General features: G+C 37.1%; 1 protein-coding gene across 1 annotated transcript in view; it reads right to left on the bottom strand.

Annotated features, from left to right (window-relative positions):
* LOC149197770 (uncharacterized protein At2g33490-like) overlaps nt 1–10,894 on the bottom strand; it is a 541,003-nt gene extending 530,109 nt beyond the window's left edge. Inside the window, exon 1 of the mRNA XM_089405960.1 lies at nt 10,745–10,894. The gene's annotated coding sequence lies outside the window, so the exon portion shown is untranslated. The remainder of the gene's footprint in view (nt 1–10,744) is intronic.
* Between the last annotated feature and the right edge of the window lie 6,370 nt (nt 10,895–17,264).

Here is a 17,264-nt window from a genome sequence, read left to right as displayed (position 1 = left end):
ATCTTTGCGTCAGCCAGTATTGTTGCCTTCTCTACAGCATGAAGCCCTTCACGAATGAGGTATTGTGTGGTGTTTCTCCTCTTGAAGTTTATGATGTATTGTTAGGACAACCATACTTGTGGAAGCAGCATGTTGTATATGAGTCTAGACCTTGCTCTGTGATTATTACTTTGACTAATAAATTGTACAGGATATCAGAGGTAGCCCTGCCTACCGCCATCTCTTTGATCACTACAAAATAATGTAGTAAGATCATTTCCCATCCCAGGAAATTTGTTTTCCTTATGATTCTCCCCCAGGACAAGAAGAAGGTTGTGGCCACGGCTTCCCTCTGCATAGTAGCAGTAAATGGACAACGTCATGGAGGAGTATAGGGATATGTTTGCCTCACCCACAGGGATACTGCAACACTATCAGGTCAAGCACTCCATCGATCTGACCTCAGGTGCGTCGCTTCCCAATGGACCGATCTATCGACGCTTTGTTTTGGAGAACGATGAGATCAAGAGGAATATTCAAGAACTATTGCAGAAAGGGCACATCAGGCCAAGCTCGTCACCTTGTGGGAGCCAGATTGTATTGGTACAAAATAAGGATGGGACCTGGAGGCTCTGTATTGACTATCAGGTGCTGAACAAGATCACTGTCTGGAATAGGTACCCAATCCCGCGGATTGATGACCTTTTGGACCATCTCAAGGGGGGCAAATATTTCAGCAAGATTGACTTGAAGTTAGGTTATCACCAGGTGCATATTAAACCCTCCGATGTGTGGAAAATGCCTTCAAATGCATAGCAGTTTTCGAATGGTTGGTCATGTCGTTCGGATTGACAATCGCCCCTGCAACCTTCATTAGACAGATGTATGACATCTTGCGACCCTTCACTAATGCATTCATGGTGGTTTATTTAGATGACATCTTGATCTTCAGCCAGAGTTGGGAAGAGCACCTCCACCACATTTGACAGGTCCTTCAAACCCTGTGACAACACAAGTTGTGTGCTAACTTGGAGAAATGCACCTTTGGCCTGACCCAGGTTCAATATCTGGGGTACATCATTGATGAGAAGGGTGTACATGTGGACCCATCCAAGATACAAGTCATTTGGGATTGGCCAGCCCCAACCACTCTAACAGAGCTCTGCAACTTTTTGGGTCTTGCCAATTGCTACCGTAGGTTCGTTTTGGGGTTCTCTCACATCACTTGGCCTTTAAGTCAATTCACCAAGGGCAGAGCGAAAGAAAAAAAAATTGGTCAAAAAACCAACAACAAGCGTTCTCCAAGTTGAAGAATCACCTCTGTTCTACACCTGTGCTCACATTACCAGACTTGCAACAACCATTTGAGATTGAGACAGATGCCTCCAACTATGCTATTGGTGCAGTTCTTACTTAGCATGAGAATTCAGTGGCTCACCACAGTGAAACACTTTCAGACATAGTACGAAAGTACCCCAATTATGACAAAGAAATGTATTCCATTGTGCAGGCTTGCTGTCAATGGACGCATTACATTTTGGGGAAGGAAACGGTTATCCACATAGACCGCCGACCTCTGCACTTCATAAAGACATAAGGAAAGTTGCAGAACAATTGCCATAAAAAAAGGTCCACCTATCTGCAACAGTTCCATTTTAACATTAAGTATAAGAAGGGAAGTACCAATAATGTTGTTAATTGCCTCAACCCACCACCAGTCATGGTGTCGATCACTATGCTCGACTCGTGTGGGCACGAGACATCAGGGTGGCTGCATCTTTACAAGAGTGATCCAAAATTCGGCAACATATACCAGACACTCTTGGAAGGGAAGCAAGTTCCAAATTTTCACCTTCAGGATGCATTGTTATGCCACCTGGGACACATCTGTGTTCCTTCAAGTGAGCGTGCCAAGATGATTTGGGAGGTGCACTATAGTCGGGTTGTTGGACATTTCAGAGTAGAGAAAATAGTGGCGGTATTGCAGAAGTATTTTTATTGGCCGAAACTTCGTCAGGATATTGGGAAGTACATTAGATCTTGCACTGCCTACACCATTTCCAAACCAACCATCAAGAAGCAAGGTCTGTATACTCCTCTACCTACTCCTAGCCAGCCTTGGGAATCTGTCTCCATGGATTACATGTCGGGCCTTCCTTCTACTAAGCACGACAATGATTGCATTTTCGTGGTCGTCAACAGATTCTCTAAGATGGCCATCATGGCGGCCTGCAAGAAGAGTATCACAATAGAGGCCACTGTTAAGCTCTTCTTTGAGCGAGTGTGGGTACACTTTGGGATCCCATAGTCCATTGTCTCAGATTGGGACAACATATTCTTGAGTTCATTTTGGTCAAGTCTTTGGTCAATGCTGGATACAAAACTTACTAAGTCCATGACTTTCCGTCCCCAAACTGATGGCCAAATGGAGGTTATCAACGGGATGATCGTACACATTCTACACATGTACAACTTGAAGCATCCACGCACGTGGGATGAAATTCTCCCCTATGTCCAACATAGCTATAACAGAGCTCTCTATAGCTCAACAGGCCACAACCCATTTCAAGTAGGGTTGGGATTTTAGCCATTATGCCCCATTGATGTGACCATACCATTTGCAACCACTTAGGTAGATTTGTCTCACTTCAGTCTAAAGCCGAAAGGGCTAACAACTTCATTGAGCACATTCAACACATCCACCAGTAGGTCCATGATATATTAGACAGAGCCAATGCTAAGTACAAGCAGCTCCATGATCAGCATCGAGTGTCGCACAAGTTCTAGGTGGGCGACAAAGTTTGGCTACATTTGCAGAAGGAGCGCCTTGCTGGACCCCACCGCAAGCTTCGCCCGCTCCGATATGGCCATACACCATCACCAAATCTGTCGGTGACAATGCCTTCGAGCTCAGCATCCCACCGTTCCTTGGTCTACACCCAGTGTTCAATGTAGACCACCTTTGGCCATACTTTTCACCATAATTTGTTGGACACATCTGACATTGCAGAACAACTCACACCAATAGAGCTCAACTTAGACTGCATGGAACAAGCCACAATTGATCAGAACATGGACACACAAATCAAGAACACTTTCCAACAAAGAATACGACTATATCGATTTGTCAAAGCAGGCCAACTCCTTCACCAAAGCAAGTGGTTCACCAAGGACCAGGTTCAACAAAAATTTCCTCACCTCATGGAGGCTCTGCATGCAATGGGGACCATTGCTTCCAAAGAGGGGAGGAATGATCCAGGTGGATATTGGTGGCCACCTACCTATTCCACCTAGACCCCCTAGTCAGTTTCATCTATTTCCTTGTTCATTTCAGCATTTACTATTTTTAGCAGTTTTTTGGGTCTTGAACTTCCATAGTAGTTTTGACCCCCTAAATGATTTTTTTTGGGGTCCACAGCAGGCCCATCACCATAGGCAGGGCCCTACAATGAAACCTATAGTACTCGAAGAGACTTTTCCAACAAGGTATCGCATGCACCAAACAGAGATAATATGACCAAGTTACGACCCCAGGAAGTTGGCTGCCCAACTAACCCCAATGGGGCCCACAAACTCTTGGTGTTACATCTCCTGGGGTTAGGGTTTTCTCATGTTTTCAAATAACAAATAGGCCCTTGAGCCTCATTGTAACACAGTTCAGAGGCATGTAGCCACCACATCTCTTCTCATACATAAGCTACCATCGCCCGAGCTATATTATTTCCATTCTGTTTGTAAGCATAGTTCAATATTTTTCTATTAATGAAATGAAGTGTTTTTCTGTTGGATCTTTGTGTTTATGCTTATATTTGTAAGTTATTGCGTTCCTGTGTAAGTTCGAATCAGACTTCCACATAGAAAATGGTGTCTCTTTGCCATGGAGATTTGAGACCACATGGTCTTTCACACCTTTAAGAAGAAATCTCATGGCCTTTGCAACATCCTTCTTCCATTGGGCTAATTGTTATACATTAGACTACTGGGGTTTTGCAATGCCAGTTTTAACATATTCTAACACACCATTGTCATCGATCACTGCTTCCATTCGATGCTTCCAGGATATGAAATTTGATATACCCTATAGGGCATATTCCAATCTTAGTCCATTGAAAGACATTCTCCTGATCCTGAAGAAAAATTACTGCAAATAAGCTGCCAAATTCAAATTCCTGAGAGACAAGTTTGAAATATTGGTTCTAATGTGATTTCAGGACTCAGATACCATGTATAAATTTGATAGAAACTGCAACTGCTCAAGATTTCAACTTAACAACAAGAGACACAATTCTACTCTATAGATTTACGAAATGAAAATCACAATTTAGAACAACATGCATAAACATCCAATAAGAAAAACCACAAATACACAGTGATTTCTAGGGGAACCCAATTGGGAAAAACCCCTCAAGCCACTTTGCATTCATCATATGAATAGAGAAACTATTACAATTGTTAGCTCCATCTTTGAGCTCAACCTGCAAAAGAATAACTGTGCTCGTTGCTTAATGAGAAACTCTAGCCAACACTTAGCTAATTATTTTCTCATCAAGCCTCTTGTTTCCTTGCACAATTCCTGAGGAAATTGGCCCCTAAAATATAGGAATTTCCTCCAAATTGATTGCATAATTCCCAAGGAATGATCACTGACTGCATGCAACTCCTATACACTCAAAACTAGTTTACAATTGATGTTACACTACCTTGTCATCTCCACTTCAGCTGAGGAATTTGAATTCCTTGCATGCACTAGCTATTTTGGGTTGATTGATCAGTTAACTGACAAATCTATGAGTTAGACTATTGTCCCACTGCACCTCTCACCTTCAACTGACTCTATCAATAGTTAAAGGTCAATTAACTGAATACAAATGAAAATAATTGAATTGGACTACTAAAATTTAGCAAACACACATGCATAACTGAACTCCAGGCCCACTAACTCGAATTTAATGAGCTAACTGAGTGACAAGATCCATGTCACACTAGTTAACTGCCTCCAAGTTGTCCTGTTGATATGGGAACTGGATTTACTTAATTTGACTAAGGCTAAAGTCAAATTGAACCTTTCTTGCTACATTTTTTCAACATTAAGGGATCTCAAACCTCAAGTTGATCATCTAGTGAATAAAGTAGCCACTCCATCGCATGATATCTTGTTAAAAAATGGGGGTTGAAGCTTTACACATACAATCTAATGTTTTTAACAAATTTGGAACCTAAGCCACATAACCTCTCAATTAATATGTACATGCCTTGACACAATTCAAATGTGTTGCCAAATGTTGGGAAAGGACTCACAAGGACACAACCCCTACTTTGTTTCATGTGAGCAATGATCTTTGCTTTGGTTTATGTTTTGTTATATACCTAGGGGGGATAATATGGGGTACCAAGGGTGGTACCCAAGGTAATAATGTAATAATGAGATGGGTCATAGTAATAAATAAGGTGGCTAACCCATCTCATGTAAGGGACCACAAGTAGTTAATAATAATGTAATGGGCCCATGGTATTAGTTGATGGTATGAGGGAACCATGGTAATGACCCATGGTATTGTATGTATGAGGCCTATATAGAGGCTAGAGACTCCACATGGAGGAAGATGAAGAGAAGTATTATTGTATGAACAGGCATATGGCTTGTGGAGTGTTCTCCTTCCTTAAGGAGTGAATGTATGGTGTTGCCCTACCTTAAGGGTTTTGATAATAAAGAAGCATTTCTATCTATTTTGATCTTGTTATTCTTGGGTTATTTCCATTATCTTATATTTTTGGATCAGATCTACAACAATTGGTATCAGAGCTCTTTCTTGGGCACAAAAGTGGAGTTTTTTTTTTTTTTTTTTGCAGGGTTTCGGGGGCGGCGACTTTGCAGGTCAGATCTGTACATTTTGGTGCAAGATCTGTAAAATATAATTATATATCTGGATTCTTTGTGCAAAAATAGTCGAATTCAAAAAAAAAATCAGTTGAATCAGAGTCCGGATGAAGGAGATATCGCCGATTTAAAAATCAGTGGGGTTGCAGACAATTTTCAGGACAGTGAGTTTGCGGCGCAGATCTAGAAGTCCTGGTGCCAGATCTGCAAGATCTAATGGTAGATCTGGAATCTTTGTGAAAAAACACATGATTTCAAAAAAACAATCAGTCGAATCGGAGTCCGGATGAGGGAGATATCGATGATTTAAAATCAGCTCTTTTTGCAGAAATTTTAGGTGACGGCGGGAGAGTAGCAGCGCAGATCTGAAATTCTGGTGCCTGGATCAGAATTTCTATCACATGGGCAGATGCAGAATGATTGTTCCATTTCCAAAAACAGGTTATAATAGAGATTCTGAGCAATATTGACGAAACTGTGACATTTTCAAATTTTCGCCAAGTTAGTGAATTTTTCTCAAACCCTCTTCATGGAAAAGTTTACAGGAAAAGATGATGGCCCTACTATTGAAGAATTCATACAAAGAATAAAGTCTAAATATGGGATATGTTGGAAAATGGCAGTACGGGTTCATTTGGCAGACGAGGCTGACAGATGGTTTTCATCACTTGACTACCGGCAGATGCTCAAACTTTCAGACGCAGAATTTGAAAAAGTCTTTTTGGACCAATGGTCTCGGGCTAGAAAAAAGGAGAAGGAGACACATAAGGGGTTAATTCCTACTGGTATATCCTTATTGCAGATTCATGGATTGATTCAGAAAGAAAGGATCATTGTTTCTATCAATCCTAGTTGTAAACATAATTTTATCAATGTTAATTTGGCAAAAAAATTGCAAGTCCCAGCCAAACAAATTGAACATACACAGGTTGATCATGAGGATGTTCAAGTGTACAAGGATTTGAAGATTTCTATGGCTAAATATGTGTTACATGGTGATTTTTATGCTTCAGAGATGAATAATATGGAGGTTGTTTTGGGATATCCTTGGATGGAATCTGTGGGTACTCTCAATATTAATGTGCAGAATAAATTCCTAAAGCTTTGGTATAAAAAGAAGAAAATTACATTACAGGATATTTCCATCCATAAACAGGTAGAGCACACGGAGGCTGAAGCAGAAGATGTTCAAGGGAATGACATATCAGATGATGAGCCTTTGATGATCGACAATCAAACACAAACAGAGGCTGCAGAAGAAAAGGTTACAGGTGATGATACATCAGAGGAGGGCTCAGTGGTTGAAGTCATATTGAAAAAGAAGACACCACAACAGGCACCACAGCAGGGTGAAGTCAAGCAAAAGCCATCATGGGTTAAAACTTCAACATATCATCACCTCGCAAGACAACCATCATGGAAACCAAGTAGTCACATGATGGATAGAAAGGAGAGACGATCCACCTTCTACACATCAACACAGAAGAGCTGCCACGGTCAACTTCCATCTCAAGCGAGCGAGGCACCAGCGAGATCAAGGGTTCACCTTTCTCTTGGATGGCTAGATGCACGTGCATGGTATCAGTGGACTACTCTTTTGAATAGATCTTATTATTTGTGTTCTTCCCATGTTTCGGGGACGCAACATGCTTAGGGGGGTGGAATGTTATATACCTAGGGGGGATAATATGGGGTACCAAGGGTGGTACCCAAGGTAATAATGTAATAATGGGATGAGCCATAGTAATAAATAAGGTGGTTAACCCATGTCATGTAAGGGACCACAAGTAGTTAATAATAATGTAATGGGCCCATGGTATTAGTTGATGGTATGAGGGAACCATGGTAATGACCCATGGTATTGTATGTATGAGGCCTATATAGAGGCTAGAGACTCCACATGGAGGAAGATGAAGAGAAGTATTATTGTATGAACAGGCATATGGCTTGTGGAGTGTTCTCCTTCCTTAAGGAGTGAATGTATGGTGTTGCCCTACCTTAAGGGTTTGATCAATAAAGAAGCATTTCTATCTATTTCTCTCTTATTGTTTATGGGTTTGTTTGCATTATCTATAATATTTCTGGGTTAGATCTACAACATGTTTTCTCCATCATGGACATTTGTTAGCGAGGTGGGATATTGTGAGAAGAGGGGTGGGGTTTTCATGATAGCTCTGAAAATTTCACTTGGCCTTGCACTAAATTGGGATTGGGCTCTAGTTTATGGTTGGTAATATAGGTTTTGGGCTCAAGTCAATTTCATCTTCTCAATTTGTTGGGTTTGATATCTCTAGTGCTAAAGTCTAGAGCTTTGTTTTTGGATTATTTCAATCACTTCAAGAGCTATTAGAATTGGTGTGAACCTCAAGAGAATAAATTAAGAGGCATTTCACTATTCTCTATTACATAGTATTTTTGGTTTTGAGGTTATTGTTCTTTGGTTCCTATAGGACAAAATATTTGGTTGTGGTTTCCTTTTATATCTAGTTTTGAGTGTTGGAACTACCCTAGGCTCTATTTCTTCGGTTGAGTTCATTGGACCTTTTCAATGCGAGTTTTAATTATCTTTAAGATAGGGGGAAAATAGGGTGGAATTCAAAATTGTCTTGAGGTGTAACTATCCGTCCAAGACAACTCAATTTCTTCACAACCTTGGTTCCTAGATCATAATTGAGGAGGGAATCGGTTTCATGGATGCTAGGGTATTGCAAGGCTGAGAATAATCCTTTGTAGGCATGAAGAGTCTCTTTAAGGCAATCAAATAGCCCTTCATCCAATTTACATTAAGGTCCATGATAACGAACAACACTATGTCACCCAAAATTCAAACGTAATGAGCCTTTTCATTCAACAAATGAAAAAGTGGATGAACCTGAAATAAAATGGAGTATGCTTATAAACCTTGTTCTAAACATGCACACGAACTCTCTCTCTCTCTCTCTACAACCTCATTTCCATCTACTCAACCTAGGAAAATCCGAAAGAAGAGAGAATTGTACATTAGTCTAAAGAGGCTAGAGAAGTCCACCAATGGACCTCTCTCCATTCCATAGTTGGACAAGAGGAAGCCAGTGTCAAATAGGTGTTCATTTGGGACTAATTTTTTTTTTAGTTCTTCAAATTTTAGATGTTTTCTTTAAGTAGTATGCCACTTAAATAGTTGAATTGTAATAGCTAGAAGTTGCTACAAGCTCTCTTTATTTGTCTATAAGAGCTATAAATTTTATCTAAAATTTTATATGAGCTCCTTTTTGTATGTTTGTCTTTAAATGTGCTTATTTTTTAATCAATATAATATTTTACAATTTTAATCAATATAATATTTTACAATTTTAGTTTTAATAAATAAATAAATTTGTTATCTTCCTAATAAAGCTTCTTTTGTTAATCAAATACTACAATGAGCTAGACATTAATGTGAATCTAATTTTTGTTTTTATAACATTATTTTTATATATTTTCATCCAAAAAAATATCAATTTACATAATTAATTTAAATTTAGTGAAAAATAAATAAAAAATAAATTTTAATCCATCTTAAAATTTTATCAATACAAAATAAATAAATAAATAACTAAAATACAAAATAAATAAAACAAAACCAAAAATATAAAACAAACTTATAAAATATGCTCTCTGAAACACAAACAAGATAGAAATGCAAGTTTTAGGTTTTCCTTCCTAATTTGTATACTTTTTCATCCTATCGTGTAATTAGCTTCCAATTTGATGAGAATGGATAAGAAATAAGTCGTTTTACTTCTCGGGTTAGCAAATCAATAAAGTCGTAGGAATTTTATCGACAATAATTTTTAAAAATAGAATTTGCACTTTGCAATAATTCTCAAAATTTAAATTTAGCTACAATCATTGGAAATTAAAAATTTTAAGATTGTATAATTTCATATATATTTATTTTATAAAATTAAATCAATTTACAGCCTAGACGGTCCATAGAAAACTGTCCCTATTATGATCATGATCTCACAGCTTCAAAGAACTGTTTTTCTGTAACTATCTAATTTTATTATATATCCTTAATATAAGATCTCACAGCTTCAAAGAACTGTTTTTCTGTAACTATCTAATTTTATTATATATCCTTAATATAAGATCTTTATGTAACTATCTAGTTTTATTATATATCCTCAATATAATATAATATAATATGGCTTTTTCTCTCTTAAAAAAATAAATCAATTTACATACTCAAGAAAATAAATAAAACTATCAAATCTTTATGAAATAGCATCTCCATTCAATAACTTCAATGCCAATAAAATAGACACAGAATAAAATAGACGCAGAGCATCTCTCCGTTGTAATTAAAGTTGAGCGCAAAAGAGTACAGAAACTTGCTCTGTGAAAAAAATATATAACATTTATTCACTGTATTTGAATTTAAATGCAAAAAGATTTTATACAATTAAATCTAAACAATATAGAAACATAGTCTTTAAAACAAAATATTACATAACATTAATTCATTTAAATTGAATGTAAAGGATTTCATAAATAAACTATTATTTTATTAAATTAAATCAAATAAAAATTAAATAAGTTTATTTACCTGAAGATTCTATATTGTTTTTTATTTAAGTCTTTGCCATGATCTGTCTCATCATCTGGTTTTGATGATGAACAACACTGGTTGGTTCTAAAAGCTTGAACCAAAAAAAATTCTCTCATGTGATTTCGACAAAAATACTTTGTTTAATTCATTATCGATAACGAAAACTTGAATACAAATTTTTATTTTATTAAATAAAACAACACAAAAATAAAAAATAAAAAAAATAAAAATAAATACACCTTCTCAGGATTGAACTTGAAATCAGCGTAACAGGGTTGCGGAAAAAAAAGAGTCCAAAGAATTTGATCAAAGACCTGCATTGCTCGTCGAATTCGGCCAAAGGCTCCGCTAGCTCGCGCATTCCACTCTTGTTCACAGATCGCGCGACTGAATCCGCTCCGCTTCACTCCCGCGTCTGAAGATAAATCAATCGACAGAATTAAAGCCGCGACTCTAGTTCCTGCGTTCAAAAAGGCCGAAGGTTCGAAACGCCTGAGCAGCACGGCAAATGTCAGTTCGCGGGGGCCACGTTTACGTGTCAAAACGCGTAGTGTATTTGTAAGCTTCGGCGATCAAAATTCTTCCCTCATCTTTGTCCATCCATCAGCAGCATTATTAATGGCTGTTGTCCTGCTGTTGACCAATTTCTCTTCTCATCCTATCGTCCTCCTCCTGTTGACTGTTTTAATAAGAAACGTAATATTATTTGATTGTAATTAAAATATATATATATATATATATAATTTTTTTAATATAAAAATCATAATTTTTCATATATTTTAATATAAAACTTTTTGTAACGAGGAAAATATGGCTTTTTATACTTTTTAATATAAAACTTTTGGTCAACCAAAAATCTTAGACCTAAAAGGGCATCCCACGTGGAAATTTCGTCGCTCCAATTCAAACTGGAACACGTCCGTGGACCATCACATGGGCGTTTACTGCGATGCATCCTCGCACTAATGTCTTTTTCACTTTGTCACTTCGGGGATCTTTGGTAACTTCCTCGATAGCGTCTTCTGTTTTTTAATATTTCTATGAGATATTTTGAACTTCCACGGTCGTGTCGTGGGTGCTGTCTTTTTGTAAAGTCAAGTCAAGTCTAATGAGGTACCACCGTGGGTGCTGGTGCTGTCTTTTTGTAAAGTCAAGTCAAGTCTAATGAGGTAATTTTTGTGGATCTGCTCTGAAATTTAATTAAAAATATGGAAAATTTTAATTTCAAATATTTTAATTTTTAGATGTTTTTGTTTTAATTGGAATTTGGTAAATTTTTTTTGTAAATTTGTGTTTTTTAATTATTTAAAATGTGTTTTTGAATGTATAAATAGATTTAATCTAAAAAAACCTTGCAAAATTAAATATGTCTAAAAAAACCAAAATATAGAAAATTTAAACTACAATATTTTAAATAGTTGAGTCTACTCAATCTAAATGCCTCCCCTGAGTTTTGTGGATTTGCTTATCTAAATATTTGACTTTTTGTGTTATTTTATTCTCAACTAAAAGGATGTTTGTTTGTTTTTTTTAACAAGAATGAGTATTGTTTAGATTAAATTTGCGCATGGTCATGAAAAATACCCGGGTGAGTTACATTGTAGGGATCATAGTGACCATGAGAGAGCCTTTTAAGCCAGTCCAAGCATAGTAAAAAATAATACTATATGACAATACCCTTATTTCTTTAGTACTATATAGATGACAAAAGTGACGTAGAAGAAAGATACATTGAAAACCAAACATCTAGACTGGTTAATCAATGGGTGAAGCCAACTAATTCAGTTTTATGTCCCTGCAAAGCTTAGTTGGAAAATTGTCAACCTTGGAAACCTACAACTGGAGATCTACCACAATGTTCCGAAGGACCTCCACTTCATCCTCAAGCCGAGAAATCCATTTTCGTTGGCTCTCTATGGCGTCTAAGGTGGAATTTTCAACGAGGCTTTGTTGATGAAGTAGAACTTGGAGGTCATAAACATCAACTTTTAATTTTGCAATTTCTTTGCAGCATTGTTCACATGAGGGAGCCATGGCTTCGGGGCTGGAGAAATTACTTGCAGAGGCACTATGCTTACCAAGGTTTTGAGCCACTCTCCTAGAGCGCAGGTGTCGATGGCCCCAAAATCCAAACTCCATAATTGAATCAAAGAATTGTTGGAAAAATCAGAAAGGCAGTAAATATTTTCTCGATCTTGATAATTACTTGTGAGTTTTCTTATTATTGTGATTCTTTATATCTTCTTTCTTTAGTTCATCAAGCAATTACCAAAAGCAGCAATACATAAAATAATGGACATAAGATGTAGGCACATCCCAGGGAAAAACCCCCTTGAGAGGAAAACCCAGTCAAAGTAATTCTTCCTTTCAATAGTATTCTTTGAGAATCTTCACCCTATACCAAGGCCAGACCTTCCCTCCACACCAAGTCAGCCTCCAGAAGATTGACCTCTTCCCAGTAACTTTGACTATGCAGCAACTTGTAGCAGCCGAAAGCTTTCGACAACAATCCAACTTGGAAGACTTTGATCTATCAATCTAGAGCACGAAATAGAGAGAGACCACCACCAAAATTTCAATGATCCTTGACTCCTTAGACTCCCCCAAACTTGCATTCACTTCGACCTCCTGACAACAAACTTTCCCAGCTACCCACTTCACACTTCTGCCCAACAAACAGATTTTCGCACTTCTGCCTAGTAGATAGAATTTGAACTTGATGAGAAGTGATGCTCCAAATGAATTTGATGTCCTTCCTTTTATAGGCTTCTTGTGGGGTCGAATAGGGTCTTAGGCCGACTTGATCTTCCCTTAGGTCGACATGGTGTGGAGGTTCCATAATTCATATTGGACTCAATACTAAACATTTTTACATGATTCAAAAGCCTAAGAAGGGTCTATTTAAATCTACAATAATTCTATAGACTCGGAATAAATCCTAGAAGTCCTCAATGGGGACTTTGACCTAAAACATGGTGACCCAAGCATGAAACCCATGCTTTAATAAGTCACAATAATAATAATAATAATTCTTTTATGTATTCTTTTGAAAAGTACATTACATAATGACTCAAGTACCTTATTGAAGACTGAACATATTTACTTTTTCCAACACTCCCTCTTAACTAGAGAGGTATTCATAATGTACATATACAATGGAAGATCTCAAACTATATGAACCATGAAGAACTTTAGGCACTGCAATTCCATGGACTAGATTCATGACCAAGGAAATCTATCCAAACAATCACTCAATCAGTATAGGCACCGAAATTCCATGGACTAGATTCTTGACCAGGGCAATATATCCAGGTGGGAGTAAGATGGACTCAATCTTTTAGCCATTCTATGAACCACCAGGCTTACTTGCTAACCACCAACCCAAAAATCCAAGTGTGTATCCAAAACAAAGCTCAATAATCAACACCACCTTTCCAACTTTGGGGACTTAGACATCAGCACAAAGTGTCAGCCAGGTGTCTCCCTAGGCAATGCTTCACTCGAAAAGCCTCAAGACCCCTTGATCCAGTAGATCAAGAATGACCAATCTCTCCCAATCAAATTGATTGATAACCAAAATGCTATCAAATCCTTCGAGAGATTCACTTGTACAAACACAACCTCAATCAATAATATACTTTCACATGTACATAATCAAATACAAATCTTCGAGGTCTTCCAGGCATCATATGTTGCTTCTCAACTTTCCATAGTAGGACTCTCAACCGAATCTTTGACAGAAGATTCCTCAATCATACATTTTTCTTCCTACTTCATATGCAACAACATATTCTTCAGTCGGATCCTGCTTTCCTTCTTTCAGCAACACTTCAAAATGCATTCTCCAATTTCCTTTTCTTGTTCATGGCCTTCACTTAGACTTACGGTTATTAGTCCTGGTCTAGTGCATGACACAGGAAGCAGAGAACCATATCTATAACTCCCTCTCAACCACCTCTCAACCAGGAAGTACCTCTTTATCCAGACTCCCTCTTTATCTTAGGGAGATCTCTTCTATTCATGCTTCCTCTGGGAGATCAACTTCTTCTTTTCGACATTGGAGAATATTTCGTGGCTTCCAACCATTTCATCAGAGTTATCATCATCCCCAACATGCTTATTGCATCAATGAGCATCTTCACCAAGTTGAAGATTGTGTACCTACACAACTTCAATAACAAGTACAACTAAAACTATAGAAGCATGATTAGCCATATCAAAATCATGTAATCATTTCAACTTTATTCATATCAAATATCCAAACAAGAGACATATACTCTTCAACATATTACAAGGGACTTTATACACCCTAGACTATTTCATAACAACATTCATTCCATTTAGGGTTTCAATAAGTCTTCAAAAGGTATGACATACCTTTCTAAAACATATAGAAAACCCTAGAAACCATTCATACAAATATAGATTTTCAAAGTGTTTAACAACCTTTCAAAACATATATGTTAGACTTCTCACTAGGGATTCATACAAATCCTAGATTTCATACAAACAGATTCATCAAAGTCAATCACAACTTAGTCATTAACTTGACCAACTTCCACTAGGTTTAGTTCCAACCCCTAGATTTTCAATCAATCACCGGAGTCAACCAAAAATTCAAATTTCAATAAATTTTCACAATTCTCAATTCATCACATTTCAAATATTTTACTTTGACTAAGGTTTAACTCCAAAACCCTAGAATTCCACAATATCAACAATCATAGATCTCAGATTGTTATATTACACACAATAGACAATGTTACTACTAGGATTTAACTGCCAAACCCTATATTTTCATTTTTCCAACCATCACTTAATAGATTTCATATTGTTATATCACATACTAGATATTTTAGCTTCTCTAAGGTTTAGCCACAATAACCTTATATTTCCAAATATCATCATCCTGGAATCTCAGACAAGGACTTCCATTAATTCCTAAAACAAGGACTTCCATTAAGTCCTAAGACTTACGACCATAATACCTAGGTCAAAACACATATCTAGGAATTCATAACCATACATATGCATACCATATGTCCAACAACATTAATACATCTTGACCTAGACCAATTAGGACATATCCATATATATGCCTAGGTTTTATCATCATGAAAATTACATTTCATATCATGTGTTAGTCAAACCCAACTTCACAATAATATCAAATAAGAGTTAGACATGCAATCATCTTGATTATAATAGGGTTTGATCAGTCATCACACACATACCAAGTAAATCAATTCTAAGACAATATAAGGGTCTTGCTCACACATTCCACCAAACCCTGATAAATTAGGGTTCCAATGTAGAAACATACCAAACCCAACATTACCAAAACTTTAAAGGTTAGGGATTTTAGACCTCATCATTCAACCCTAACAAGTTAGGATTTCTAGATCACGCCAAAATACCAAACATGACATCATCAATGAAAGTTCAACTAGCATTTCACAATATCCCTAAGCAGTTTAGGTTTTGAGAGATTCACACTAGCAAACCCTTTGGTTAGGGTTTTCCAGAACCTGTCTAGGGTTCTACATAGTCAATCAAGAATATGAGTGGGGTGGGTATATTTATCAAGAGATGAATCACCCAAACAAGAATAACTAAGATTCAATGCAACTAGTCATGACAAAGTTAGTAATAAATTATCAAATGAATAATCCTTTCAATCAATGTATTCAAAGCATTCCTTTCTTTCTTGACTAACCTTGCCTTAAGAGATCCTCCTTCTTGTAGATGTTTTCCCTAACCAAGACAACAAAGGGAGAAAGGTGATTAGCATGTAATATAATCAAAACTAAATGAATAAATGAACCCAAAATTGAAAAGACATGAGATACTTATCTTTTAGAGTTGTTGGGAGCTCCCTCCAAAACTTGAGGGAAACCTACAACCTTAAAGTAATACAAAAATGTCTTTTCCAAAGATATGTTAAAAACCTATAACTTGTAAAACATATAAAACAAGTTATGTAAAGCAAATGACTTAATAGTGTAAGTCCCTAATGTCAGATTCTTCAAGCTTGATTTTCTTTGAGTCTCCTTCTTTAGCAAAGTTGGCTTGATCTCTTCCTCTCTTCTTATTTCTTGAATTCTCGGGATAGTCACTCTTGTAGTGACCTTTCTTATGACATTGATAGCACTCTACCTTAGATATGTCAACTTTCCTCTTTGGTCCCTTCAATCTCTTTCAATTATGATGAGAAACATAAGCATTTGATACTCCTTCAGGATTGGAAACCATTGAGATCCTTAATTCTTCTTGACTACATGCGGTCCATAATTCTTCATAGGTGGGAGCTACCTTCCAACTATTGAGACTTGAAGAAAATGCACCCCAAGAGGGTGGAAATCCTAATATAACAGTGATCACCAATTCTTTGTCCAGAACAATCTCATCAATGGCCAAGAGATGATCCATGAGTCTAGCTATCTTCACAAAGAAGGTTGCCACAATATATTCTTTAGTAATCCTCTTATTCCTCAGCTCATTCTTCAAAATTGTTACTTAACCAATGTTCTTAATAGTGAACAACTTTGACAAGGCTTCATACATCTCCTGAGCATGATCGATGTTAGCTATGAATGGGACAAGATTTTCTTTTATCCATTCTACCATCAGAGTCATAGCCACAAATTCTAAATACCTGAATTTTGCTTTGTCAGCATCACTGACTTCTTCTGTGGGCTTCTTTACATTTCCTTTTACCAAACCTAGCACCTTGTTCTTCTCTAGGATTAGGTCAATCCTCTTCTTCCAAGATCTAAAGTTAGATGCTCCTTCAAACTTGTTTTCACCCTTGATAGAGTTAGACATCTTCCTTGA

The sequence above is a fragment of the Pinus tabuliformis genome, chromosome 2_2 (assembly GCF_031772625.1).
Source record: "Pinus tabuliformis cultivar Carrire ecotype Pingquan chromosome 2_2, CPIR1, whole genome shotgun sequence".
Lineage (NCBI taxonomy): Eukaryota > Viridiplantae > Streptophyta > Pinopsida > Pinales > Pinaceae > Pinus > Pinus tabuliformis.
This window is presented reverse-complemented; position numbering and strand designations above follow the sequence as displayed.